The sequence below is a fragment of the Lepisma saccharinum genome, chromosome 9 (genome assembly GCF_977018435.1).
Source record: "Lepisma saccharinum chromosome 9, izLepSacc3.1, whole genome shotgun sequence".
Classification (NCBI taxonomy): Eukaryota; Metazoa; Arthropoda; class Insecta; order Zygentoma; family Lepismatidae; genus Lepisma; species Lepisma saccharinum.
Window position 1 is genome coordinate 19,128,615 of NC_139237.1, and position 14,558 is coordinate 19,143,172.

Consider the following 14,558-nt stretch of genomic DNA (forward strand, 5'->3'; position numbering starts at 1 on the left):
AATACTTTCCGAATTACAAAACTCTTGGGTTAGGCAGGTACTACACTTGAACAAAAAACTTATATGGACATGTTGAGCAAGTTTTAAGTATAGCAAATCAATCTGAAGAGCTCTTCCTTTCACATGGAATCCATGAGGGCATTTTTACAAAAATCTTGGATTAGGCAGGGTACTTACACTAGAGCAAAACACTCATATGAACATGTTGAGCTTGTTTTAAGTATAGCAAATCTGCTTAAGGAGGAGCTCTTCCTTTCTCAGAAAACTCTTCCTTTCTCGGGTTTATAGTACAGCCAACCCTGCCTAATCCAGTGATGCCAGTTTCCTTCAGTGCTTCATTGTCAAAAGCTTCTACAACGATAAATATTACAGCTCTACTTTCGATGTGTGAGGTTCGTGACGATACAAATGCTCAGCACTGAATAAAGATGATGACCGTGCTGATTATTTTGGCATCGCAGGAGCAGGATTGCATGGTAAATAGCTGATTGTGTCACCCACGTTCCGATAGCTCTCTTACTGTTGAAAATTATGCAACAGCGCCAGTGGATTTTTCTTATCTTGGTCAAGGTGTAACATCAAAATCATTATCTTTACTTTTCTTATGGGGATTTCGAAATCCAATCAAACTTGGGCGAATATACTTATTCACTTCCTACGTTTTCGCCTTTCAAGTAAATGCAGGAAAAGCATGCATGCCTTGTGAGAGAAGGTAAGAGCATTAAAACATGTCCATTCGTCCCTCCCCCTCTCTGTAAGAAAAAAAGCAATAAGAAACACATTACAAGACCTGTTCTCGGTGGTTGACTGAGGACGGAATAGGCAGTAAAATGTTACAAAATGAATGTTTGGCCCATCTTTCAGAGCTCAAAGATGAGGTTACGAAGTATCGTTGCGAAATTTTTATTATGCTTGTTCAAAGTATTTACAGGTAATTATTTACTGCAAAGATTACTGTGGCTGTGTTTTGCTTTATCATTATTATTTTCGTCATGCCATGATAGGAGCTTCGAAGCAGTCGAATGGTTAGGGCTCCCCGATTTCGTAGTAGTAACGTCGTCGGCCTGTAATCAAGGAGATCCTGTTTCGATGCACGGAAGAGTGGTTCGGATACCACTTTTAACTGTAGGTCAATCCTCATTAGCCCATCTTTGCATAAAGTAGACTTAGAACTCAAGTTAGCGCGAACACAGAACATTTCGGTTTCTTGAAGGCAATTGGGGAGCTACGTGGATTAGCGGGTTCCGATCGAGAAAACCAGATAACAACGGCAATGCGATTCGATGTGCTGACCGTGATCACGCGTCAACCAATGAGGAAGTCTATTAACGGGCCGTTGTTATTGACGGAACTTCTTGCCATGCAGCTTGTTCATCGTAACTGTTACGGAGATAATTAATAGATAAATTGGACGGGAAAATTATAACAAAACAGGCTGTTATACCTACTAAGCACTACATCAGCTTGTATTGTGTTTACGCTAAACGGGATTAAATTCTGTTACTGGGTGATAGACCAGTATTATGATGTGCAAGCTGCAAAGATATGTAACAGTGGTGAATCTAAAAAGAGTTTTAGAGGGACGTAGTCTTATTTTTGATAAAACTTTCCTTTCAAAACACGTAAAACATAGGAAAATAAGGCAGGATCTAGGAGTGGTAAAAATAACTCATAACTCCCTTATCCTCACATTTCTTTACTACATTTATGTACACACCACTGAAAGCAGGTGAATACAGCCCACAAGTGGAAAGGTTTCCTTATTTAGCGATAACAGAAGCGGGGTGTAAGGGATGATTCTCCTGTAAGCACCAAAATGCCAACCCCTCTCCACGTATTACACCCTGTACTCAGGAAGGGGGGGGCACTAATCCATCTTATGCTATAACCTAGGGCCGTTCAAAAATGAGACCCTGAATGCGCAGAAGTGAAAAAGACCATCAACTATTACATTTTCTTAATGTTGTGATAATAGCAAATTAGAACATGTCAGTTCCTTTTACCTGCTTATGACATGAATGAAGGTAGAAGGAAGGAGTTTTTAGCGTTTAAATAATTTCTTGCATGGTGATCCTATTTTCAAAGGTCACGTCATATAAACAATATGTACAATTTTATTGCTCCAATATAAACAATTGTCCCTCGTAAAAACGAATGTAAACTTTTTAAATGCCAATAATAAAAAGTCAAGTGAAGGGGAGGGATACTAACGGTCCAAATCAACATTCTTGTTTCTTGGTGTGGCTACCGTAATGTAGTGTTGGTTTCTGTTCCTTCAGTGTGTGTACAGTATTACTGTGGTATGGTGAAATGTATATTGAAAGTGGTAATTTTAAAAGAAACTGAAATTTACTGAATAACTTATAATCAGACGTGTCTATATTTTAAAGTTTACAATTGTTATTAATTCAGAGCCTGCAATTAGTGGAAACGAAGTACCATGATAACAAAACTGTTAATAATAATAACAATAAAAATCATCATAATAACAATAATAATGTCCACAGTGCCAAAACAAGGGATAGTCCAAATTTTATAAATCCCACTCTGCCTGGACTACAGTCAGTCTGTGTTGTGAACTGCCCAAGCGTATTTGTTATTGCCCGCGCATCAATTACATCCTAATATTCGCGATTGGCTAAAGAGACAGAAGGGAGAGGTAAAAAAAATCAAATAAATCAGTGGGGGGAAAAATCCTCCCCTGTGCTTTGCACCACACCATGAAGGCATATACGAGGTGTGGAGTTGTGCCACACGCTTTCTTGATTACAGCCGCTCCCAGAGTTTCCTCCAGATACCCACTTTGTAAAACGCTGAGTGGACGCCGGAGCTGCTTGAGCAGGTGGAAAAAATTCCGTTTCTACCCCGCCTGGGATCGAACCTGGATCTTTCGCATGGTAGTCAGACGACCTAACGACCGAGTTACCGCGGCAGTATAAAACAGCAGCAAATGGCTGTGCCTTTCTCACATTGAGGATTCCTGTGGGAAGTCTCGCATATAATATGAAGGTAAGAATGAACGATGAAACAGACATTTGAAACAAACACAACTTCATGTCCAGGTTCTATCCAGGATGCGAAGATAGGACACCGAGTTTTGTAGCACATTACGCTATCCTTTCAGCCACAGAGCCGAACTGAAATACTATGTACTTGGGCGAGTGATTCCCAAGACGTAAACGATACAACTGGGAAGATAAAAAAGGGCTGTTATATTGGCGCCTTGAAGTCTGGGCAGAGCATTCAACCATATCAGTTACAATACCTCAACTTGATTTTGTGGTTTAAAGGTAATTAATATGTTGTGTTTCTGCCGTCCAACTTAGATTTGCATGAATAACATAGTGTTAATGTACAGGGACATGTAAAAAATGCTAACGTTTTGATATCCGTTAAAATAAAATAAATGATAATTCCATGATTGTGATTGATTGATTTGTTGTTTTAAGTCCACTTTATGCACAGTAAGGCTAATCGGGACTGGACCTACAGTTTAAAGTGAGATCGGAACCACTTGTACCTCCACCGCGTACCGAACCCGGGACCCCTTGATTACAAGGCGACGACGCAACCACTGCGCCATAGGGGAGGCCTCCATGATTGTGATTAAGGGTGGTGCTTTGGTAACTGGGTGCCGCAATTATAACTATAAAAAATTAAATATTTGTAATTAAACTAACCTAAAAACTTTTGGTAAATTGTTTTGCATTTACATACAAATGTATATAAATGCATCGTTTCTCAACCTATGGGGCGCGACTCGCTGCTTGGTCCCGACAGGGCGTTTGATGTGTCGCGAAGTCGGGCTCGAAAATTATTTGATTGTGTCTCATAAAACTATTATATTTAAATTACTAAGATACTTTGCTTTAACAATTTAAATTGAACCCGTGTTGTACGTGCATAGTCTAAAATCTACATGTCTATTATTTACGCTCTACCATTGCTTTTTACAGGCATCTCTCAATTTCAGCATGTGTGATTAGTTACACTATAGTAAATTAGCGTTTCAAATTACATATTTACTTTTCTAGAATGAAGTATGCGTAATTTGTTATGTGCAAGTGTAAAAGAGGGTTTCTTAAAAAACTCGATGTTAGCAAAAATGTGGTTATAAACTAGGTGCACACCCCTTGAAATAATTCTGCCGGCGCCCATTTGTATGGGTTCCGTGAGGTGGATCCCGGACTGAAAAAGGTTGAGAACCTCTTATTTAAAGGTGACATATATTTTCAGTTTGAGACACCACAGAGGGTGAAGTGGCGGTTGTTGAAGGGCAGCTCAATTTGCCATGTTATTTCTACAAGGGAAGGGGTGAGGATATGTGCACAAAATGTAAATACTCTTATCGAGAAGTTTAGTAACAATAAATAAATAGAGGAGAAGTTGTTTTCAACACTGTGTCCTCAATATTTTGTGTGCATTAACATAGGAAGCACGGACTTGAGTTTCTGATGTATAACTTAAAAATTACGTGCAACCCTCCCCTCCTTCAACCAGAAAATCTTTGGCACTCGGCTACCAAGGGACTCTACCATAACTTTGCACTTTTAGTCAGAGGAAACGTGTTTCTTCACACAATCACTGACATACTAGTCATTCATGAAAATCTACGCTCTTAGAAGATTTACCAATCAGTGACATTATGAATAGAAATGCGGAAAAAAAAAACCCATGAGGCTTTCACGTCGAACGGTCCTGAAACTTGGTTCACGTCAAAATTCACGTCTTGTCGAATTGTATTACTTGTCCCATCTGTCTCCACATTGCATGAATTTTGACGTGAACCAATCGATCACGGTTAAGCTTTGGCAATTAGAAAAAAATATTATTACGGCAAGAATTGTGCATTACTGCTAGGCCTACTACGTGAATTTCATTCCATGCCCGTTACCTTTATCATTTTATGAACTAAAGTAATTCAGAAACATTGGTAGGGATCATCCTCAGGGAACAATGTAATTAATTTTATTTTTAAGCAAATGTTCACAGTTGAAAATTTGAAAAACAAAACATGGTGGGCCTGGCAGCACCCCCGTCCCCCCCTCGGAATCAAGTCTCAATCAACTTTTCTACGAGCAAGTGAACTATGAAGAAGAATGCTGTTCCTTCGTCATAGTACAGGATCACCGACCTGTTCTCGGAACGAGGCACCCGGGCTGATACTTTCTCATAGTCACTCGGCCACCCAATATATTTTTAAAAAATCGACAACTTTCGGCACAGGCGAAAGTATTCGATTTCCCAGTTAATCCACCCATGATAAATTTACATTCCATAGGCTTTTTTACGCTTAACGGAAAGAGTTTCTTCCATATCTGTGTCCCATTTTGGTTAATTTACGTTGATCTTCACCGTAGAATGATGAAGTAATGGCATGATAATCGCACAAACACAATGAATCGTCTATGCCTAACCAGCGTTGAACCCGCATACCTCTGTCTCTGCAGGCTGTTAACCTCACCACTTAACCGTGGGAGGTTGCAAGTGAAGTTTGTAATGGTATCAACGTGGCTGGTTGGAACTTGCGGAATGTACGCATGGCAATAAAATTGATTATAATGATCGGTTTGATTAGATGAATTTGATTACCTTACTTATTGTTAATCGCAAAGATTATTTGGATCGAGTGTCTTGAGCATTTACTGCGGGGTCCGTGGTAAATATGAAGTTAAGGAAACGGTCCACGTACATTTCCATTCTACCAGAAAATACACCAGAAAAAATTAGGAGACAGAAGGGTATGCATTTTAGGGACAAAAACATACCCATAAAAAAACAAACGATGATAAAATATATGGGTTTGAAATATTCTTTATTGGTTGCACTTCCGTTGAATTTGTTTCCTAGGAGGTGAGATGTTGTAGTACTCCTTGGGAAGTGTGCGCAATGCACTCACTACCTTCCCTCCTTTCTGTTGTCGCCAAAGTACGTCATACTATTTTATATTCTGCCGTTGCCCTAAGTTTCCTTTGTGCTTTTCTTTCGATCCTCAAATTTTGTATTGCATATGGCATAGTAATAAACATAGTGATGGACAACTTGCTTGCTGCTGCAGCTGCAAACTTAAAATAAGAGAATGCAAGTAAATGTACACTATTGCAAGCTTATTTTGTGGAAGTAAATGTTTTCTTTTCCTTCCTTGATTCCTGCTCTTCGCTGACCTTTCTCCAGACTTCGAGGCGCAATGCCCTGACACAGCCTACAAAAGCATTCTTCCAAAACTTGTTTCTGTTCGACGCTCAAATGCTAGGGGTAATAAGGCATTGGATCGCATAGTTTCTCAACCTATGGGGCCCGACTCACATCTGGATCCCGAGGGGATGTTTGGTGGGTCGCGAAGTCGGGTTCGAGAATTGATTTATTGTCTTAAAAAACTATTACATTTAAAATACTAAATATATTGTTTCATCATTTTAAATTCAACCCGTGTTGTACGCATTCTAACCTCTACATTTGTGTTACTCGCACTCTTCCATTGCTTTTTACCGGTATCTCTCAATGTCAACCTTTTAATTATATATGTATGGTACTTTTCTAGAATGAAGTACGTGGAATTAGTTTAAGCAAGCGTAAAAGAGGGCTTCTTAAAGTACTCGATATTTGCAAAAATACGATTATAAACAGGGTGCACACCCCTACAAGTAAATCTGCAATGCTTGTGCGTCCAGTGAAGTGTATCCTCCAAGGTTGATCCCTGACTGAAATAGGTTGAGAACTACCTGATGAGAAGTTTCAAGATGACTGTCAATTAGAGTCAGCGCCAGGGTGCAGGTGCAGTCCTGGAGGGCTTTAAGAGCAAATTTGAAGAAAACCGAATGACATACAGTACAGACAGATGCCTTTATCAATTTTCTGAAAATTTATCTAAATGCTGTTTATACGGCCTTACTAATAAACACCTCGATACGTGTTGCCGATCGACGTTCGTACATTGCTAAAGACATTAATAGAGTTCAGAATCAAAATTATTTTGTTATGCGATACAGTGTTGAAACGAGGCTACAAAAAGCCACTTTACCTAGGCCTGATCATCGTATATTAATTTGAGAATGTGACTACTCGTCGTATTGTCCACTTGCTTCTGCCAAATCACAGGGATGTAAAAGCTGTAATAAGAGAAATTGGGGGAGAAAGAATCTCACCCAAACGAATTTTTGAAGCATTAGGTCACTGTAACATCTAGAAAGAATAGATTTCGTGATTTTAACTTGCTTCATAATTGCAGGACAAACTACATCGTTGAAAATTAATATCATTGTCAAATTATAGAGAACGATTGATTGATTGATTTGCTTTATTTTACTTCGCTTTTTGTGCCACTTTTGGCTAATTTGCAAAGAAAGCGATGAGTGATGATATGGTGAAATTGATGAATGGACACCAAACATCAATGTCCAGGCCTTGATTGAACCCGGGGCCCCTTGCGTCGTAGCATGATGTGCTAACCACTCCGCCACGGGGGCCGACTTATCAAGAACGAAACAAGTTTTAAAATATTATATTTCGTATGTGGAAATACTGTGTTTTCCCCCCGGTTTTGGAACCGAATCGCCGCCACTTAAGCACAAGAAGACCAATACAATTTTCTCATGATGGACAATACGCACATATTGTAATGTCTCTCTTGCCCTCCGTGCTCACACCTATGAGAAGGATTGTTAATGCTGCGGCTTTCCATACAAAGTGTGATTTAGAACGGTCCTCTTATCCTGAACAGGCATTTAACATTTGAAAGATCCTTGGTGATTACTTTGTAGTTCTGCCTCTTAAGGAAGGAGTTGAACGATGCATGTATACAATTGATGAATAACCCAATACACAGAAACTCTCAGGTCGTTATACCTGACTCAACTTTTATTCATTTTTATTATTTACTTCACTTTTCTGCCACTTTTGACTAATCGCGACGATGAGGATGAAGTTGATGAAGTGACACTCACATCCATTCCCAGTCCAGAATCGGGAACATTGGGAGCCGGCGACAAGTAAATCGAGTTCACAACCGTTGACTTCGTAGTATCTTATTCTACAGACAAAGCCGTTGATCCCCGTTTATCTGCTCGTCCCCCCTTCGAGTTTGCGTGATCAAAGATTTATTTACCTTTGGGAGCTCTAACATTTCCGTCGTTCGAAGTTCTGACCAAGTGTTAAGCAATTAACAGGCATTTGTTACACAGGGACGTCTTGCCACGGAGTTTATTCATCATAACTGTTATGGAGATGATGAATAGATAAGATGGGCGGCAAAACATTAACAAAACAGGCTAATATCCTAACCACTAGATCAGCTTGTACCGTGTTTCACGCTAAACAGAGCCGAATTCTGTCACCGGGTGATTCACGCGTCTTATGATATACCAGCTGCGAAGTTATGTAACAGTGGCATATTTACAGGGAGTTTTAGAACAACTATCCTTAAAAAACGCCAAATTTAGGAAAAGATTGCATGATCTTGGCGTGGTAAGAAATAACTCATAATTCTCTTATGCTCCCATCCCTTTACTACATTTATGGGTACGCCACTGAAAGCGTGGGGAATACTGCCCACAATTGAAGAAGTTTCCTTATGTAACGATAACAGTAAACGGGGTGTGAGGGATGACTTTCCTGCAAGCGCCTCTCTTCCACTTGTTACACCTTGGACTCACGGAAGGTTGAGCGGGGGGTTGCCACTAGGCTATCCTAGGCGATAACCTAGGGCCGCTCAAAAATGAGACGTACAAGGAAGAAGTTTCTAGCACTGAAATAAGTTCTTACATCATGACCCTACTTTCAAAGGTCACGTAATAAAATAATATGTACAATTTTATTGCTCGAGTATAAACTGTTGTGGAGGGATATTGGAGGGATATTGACGGTTGAAATCCTTGTTTCTCGGTTCGCGTCTGGTGTGGCTACCGTGATGTAGTGTTGGGTTGGTTTCCTTTAGTGCGTGTGCGGTATTAGTGTTGTATGGCGAAATACATATTGAAAGTGGCGGGTTTAGAGGAAAACGAAGTTTAATGAATCTTTTTTAATCAGATGTATCCATATTTTAAACTATAAATGTGCTATTAGTACAGAGCATGCAAGTAGTGGAAGTCAAGTACCATGATAACAAAATTGTTAATAATAATTATAATAATGTCAACAGTTAACAAAACAAATGATATACTAAGTTCCCAAATTTTATAAAACCCGCTCTGCCTGCAATATATTTTGCAGGCAAACGGGACTTTGGCGTCTAAACTCACAATCAGTCTGTGTGTTGCATACTGCCTATTCGTATTTGTTATCCTTCGCAGCAATTTCATCCTAATCTTTGCGATATGCCAAAATAGACAGAAGAGGAAGTAAATTAAATCAAATCCATCAATAAATAACAGCAGCAAATGACTTTACCTTCATCAAATTGAGGATTCCTATCGAAAATCTCGCATATAATATGAGGGCTAGGATGAATAATGAAACAGACTCTTGGAACAAACACAACTTCGTGTACAGATTTTATCCGGGATGCGAACTTAGGACACCGTGTTTTGTAGCCCGCTACGCTAACTATTCAGCCACAGAGCCGAACTGAAATAATTTGTGCTCGCGGGAGTGATTCCCGAGACGTAAACGTTGTATCTGGGAAGAGAAAAAGAGACTGTTTCGTTGGCGCCTTCAAGTCTGCGCAGAGCATTCAACCACAACGGTTACGCAACACTTCAACTTGATTTTGTGGTTTCAAAGGTGAAATGCATGTATTCCCTTACTTCTGGTTATTGTGTTTCTGTATAATCAAGGGGTCTCGGGTTCGATACCCGGTAGATGGACATAGGATTCCACTTTAAACTGTAGGTCCAGTTCCGATTAGCCTTACTATGCATAAAGTGGACATAAAACACCAAGTCAATGAATTGTGTTTCTGTAGTCTAACTTAGAGATATGTATGCGAAATGAAATGTTAATTCCATGATGGTAGATTAAGGGGGTTGCTTTGTTAACTGACTGCAGCAATTACAATTATGCAAAATTAAATCTTTATAGGTAAGCTCACCTAAAACTTCTGGTATTTCTTTACATTTTTATACAAATGGCAAGTTAATGTACTTGAAGGTTTGAGACATCGCAGAGGGTGGATGGGTGGTTCTTGAAGGACTGCTGAATTCGCCGCCTTACTCCTACAAGGAAAGGGGGAAACTATTCGTTCAACATGTAAATACTCTTATCTAAAACGTTAGTTAGCAATATACAGGGTGTTTCTAAAGGTCGTTTACAACGCTTGGGAGGTGATTCCTCTCACGAAAACAAGCAAAAAGTGTGAGTTCCATTTTTACGACTGAGGCTTTGTTTCCGAGATAGGAGCCTCGCAAAAGGTGACAAAGTGAAAGTCACACCTAACTGGGACTGATACTATCACACATAGAGAGGCGGTTCCAAAGGAATCATAAAGGAATCGTATGTGCTCAGTCCGGAAGTCACTATGAAAAGTTTACTGCACGCATGCGCAATGGAGTCCTCAAAGGAATTGGGGATTTCCAGCAAGAACAATGCATGGAAAGGGTATGTAACGCAACAAGAAGGACCGTGACAATGACAAATGCGTTAAAGACAACACATCCCGACCTCAAACATAAAAACATGAGCACGGAACACAAAATCCGAAAAGTTGAGCACGGTTGCATACCCCAGTTACACGCGAGGAATGAACGATTTATGTCATGTGACATACGAGAGACACATTACTTCACCAGGAGGAGGGAAAGAAAAACACAATATCATATGATTGCGACAACGTGTATTTTTACACGCGACAACTGCGTAATATCCCCCCCCCCCACACACACACAACAAACAACAAATGCTACAATGTCTTACGCACAGACAGTGCGTGTCACTGTACACCAACTGAAGATGTCACTTTCACCACACAAAGGGGGTGGGGAGCAATACCAAGAGTGTTCGCACACGATCACTGTGACGTAAAAGAGACCTGTTGTGGAAGCGCTGCGCAGGCAAGTCTGGCTCTCGTATTCTACGTTTGTTTGAGCTTCATGACTTCTGTACCCGCGAGAGGAGCTCGAAGGGTTGGTTCTCTCCGGCAGTCGTCCCAGTCGTGTTGCAGGTGCTGGGATATGATCGGCAGTTCGCTCTAGGTTGTCATGCGCATTGAAGAGTACTAGTATCTTGTATTGAAAGAAGTTGACGTGGTGGAGTGCAGTGTGCTAGTGTTAAACAAAAACGATACTTTGCAGTTCCAGCTCCCTATCACAGATGGCTGCGTATATGACCCAGCAGCTAGCAGACACACACCTCATGTATGGGGAGGCACGTGGTAATAGCCATGAGGAAAGGCGTCTTTATGGAGAACGCTTTACACAAAGACGTTTACCATCTCACGCCTTCTTTCAGGCAGTGGACAGTCGACTGCGTGAAACAGGGTCAGTGTTACCACCGCGGCAAAAAGTTGGAAGACCCCGAAGTTTACGCTCACATCAGTTTGCAGAAGATGTGTTTAACAGCGGTCGCAGAACATCCTGGCACCAGTACACGTGTGCTCGCTCGGCCACGAAACACGTCTCATGTGAATATTTGGCGAATGTTGTCAGAGGAAGGAATGCACCCTTTTCAACTGCAGAAAGTACAAGAACTGTTACCTCGTCACTTTCGCCCTCGTATAGAGTTTTGCCAATGGTTGTTGCATCAGCTGGACACAAACCCTCACTTCAGGGCAAAGGTATTGTGGACAGATTTTCACCAGGATGGATGTCTTCAATAGTAGAAACAGTCATGTCTGGGACTTTGACAACCCACATGTACTTTTTGTGGCCCATCACCAGCACAGGTTTTCAGTGAATGTGTGGTGCGGGATAGTACATGATCATTTAATTCGACCATACATTCTCCCTGTTCGCCTGAATGGTCGCACGTATCATGCATTTCTTAGTAAGGTTCTGCCTGAACTGTTGGAGACCGTACCTTTGGCACTGCGGCAAGAAATGTGGTTCCAACACGATGGTGCACCAGCTCATTTCGATCGCAATGTACGACATTTCCTGAATGACGTGTTTCGCAATAGGTTCATTGGTAGGGATGAGCCTATGCCTTGGCCACCGAGGTCGCCATATCTCAACCCGCTAGATTTTTTCTTCTGGCGAGAAATAAAAACCCTTGTATACGACACACCTGTCACATCAGTTGAGGACCTCGTTGCTCGCATCAACGTCGCCGCCGCGACGGTAGTAGATACACCTGGCTTGTTTCCTCGTACTCGACAATCCTTGATTCGTTGCTGTCATCTCTGCGTAGAAGTGAACGGCAGACATTTTGAAAACCATTTGTGATTATCGCCCTCGGCAAATCCCAGGGAGAACACTCTTGGTATTGCTCCCCACCCCCTTTGTGTGGTGAAAGTGACATCTTCAGTTGGTGTACAGTGACATGAACTGTCTGTGCGTAAGACATTGTAGAATTTGTTGTTTGTTGTGCGTGTGTGTGCAGGGGGGTTACGTAGTTGTCGCGTGTAAAAATACACGTTGTCGCAGTCATCTGATATTGTGTTTTTCTTTCCCTCCTCCTGGTGGAGTAATGTGTCTCTCATATGCCACATGACATAATTCGTTCATTCCTCGCGTGTAACTGGGGTATGCAACCATGCTCAACTTTTCGAATTTTGTGTTCCGTGCTCATGTTTTTATGTTTGAGGTCGGGATGTGTTGTCTTTAACGCATTTCTCATTGTCAGGGTCCTTCTTACTGCGTTACATACCCTTTCCATGCATTGTTCTTGCTGGAAATCCCCAATTCCTTTGAGGACTCCATTGCGCATGCGTGCAGTGAACTTTTCATAGTGACTTCCGGACTGAGCACATACGATTCCTTTATGATTTCCTTGGAACCGTCTCTCTATCTGTGATAGTATTTGTCCCAGTTAGGTGTGACGTTCACTTTGTCACCTTTTGCGAGGCTCCTATCTCGGAAACAAAGCCTCAGTCGTAAAAATGGAACTCACACTTTTTGCTTGTTTTCGTGAGAGGAATCACCTCCCAAGCGTTGTAAACGACCTTTAGAAACACCCTGTAGAAAGAGGGTAGGAGAAAGTTGTTTTCAGCACTCTGTCTTTTTAATATTTCGGATGCATGAGAAGCACGGACTTGAACTTTACAACTCCTCTTTTTTCCCCCAAAAAATCTGCTGCTACCAGGCGGCTCTGGTTCTACTCTAACTCCGCGTTTATAATCCAAGGAGACGGATTTCTTCACATATTTACTCACATGCTAGTTATTCATGAAAATCTGCGCTTTTAGTATGTAATTCCCAATGAATAGAACTTCGGAGGTATAGCTCGCATACTTTGAAAATGTGCTTGTTAAAAAGAACCTACGAAAGTTGGTTCACGTCAAAATAGAAGCCTAGCAGTCTTTGTCGAATTGTATTCCTCGTCCCCATCTGACTCCATATTGATGGCGGACAATCGTTTCACGGTTAACCTCTCGCAATTAGTAATATTTTATCATTACTGCAAGAATTGTGCCTTAGTTTTCCTTTCCTTTATGCTTACTTGTGAAATCTCGATTATTTATTTCAATTTCACTGGCTTTTATAGTTTTTATTCTTATTTTTAACATACGTATATTGTATTTTAAACTGCGCAAAAGATGTAACTTGTTTCCCTAATATCTAGACTTGAAACACGACCAATTTGTACTATTTTTATACCTTACTTAAACCTGGTTTTCCAACAAAAATGAATTGTGATATTTAAGTCACGACTTTACAATCTTAAGATCTGTAGGAATTGAACAGGATAGGGTCTCAAATTACATTAGCTTTACCTTTTATCGGCTACATTTGAATTGTACCTATTCTGGCTCAAGAGGAAAAGACAGAAGAGGATAGGTGCCAGTCAAAATGTTGAATGAATAAGAATCTGACCAAAGAACCCTTGCAGAAATATTATTCGTATAAGACATGATTGCATGCATGAAACCATTGTTTAACAAAATAACTGCAGTTAAGACTGGAAGAAGTTTTATATTATCCCTAGCTTATCCCTGGCGTACAATAAACGTAAACAGACTACTTACATAAGGGAGGCCTCAGAGGTCCACACTATTTCTTCTTCTTTAACATTAAAATTCAAGAAACAATTTTTTAAATGAATCCTTTCTTCCTTTGTTGTTCATGTAGCTGCAGTTATATAATATTGCACGAGTGTCACACACAAATTTTATCATTCACTAAACCTGAAAATAACATGTTAATGTTGAATCAATGATTTTTTTCTTGTTTACATATGAGCAGTTCTATAGTTGTTATAATAATTACCAACCAATTGTACACTGTTACAAGGTACACAAGTACCTTGGCGGAACATACATCTGTATTAGGGCTGATAGGTCCTCAACCTAAATTTTCATCGTATGTACGTTACCTTCATCATTTTATGAACGAAGTTAATTCAGAAATATTGGTAGCGAACATTGTAATTTACTTTAATTTATTTTAAAGTTTTTTATATACAAATATCAGCAGTTGAAAATTCGATAAAAAAGAAGTGGTGGGTTTGCAGTCTCTCCTCACCCCCCCGCC

At 40.4% G+C, this 14,558-nt stretch overlaps 1 protein-coding gene across 1 annotated transcript in view; it reads left to right on the forward strand.

Moving 5' to 3' along the window:
- The window catches only part of LOC145992595 (pickpocket protein 19-like), a 1,169,780-nt gene that overhangs the window by 817,549 nt on the left and 337,673 nt on the right, over positions 1 to 14,558 (forward strand). The window lies entirely within an intron of this gene.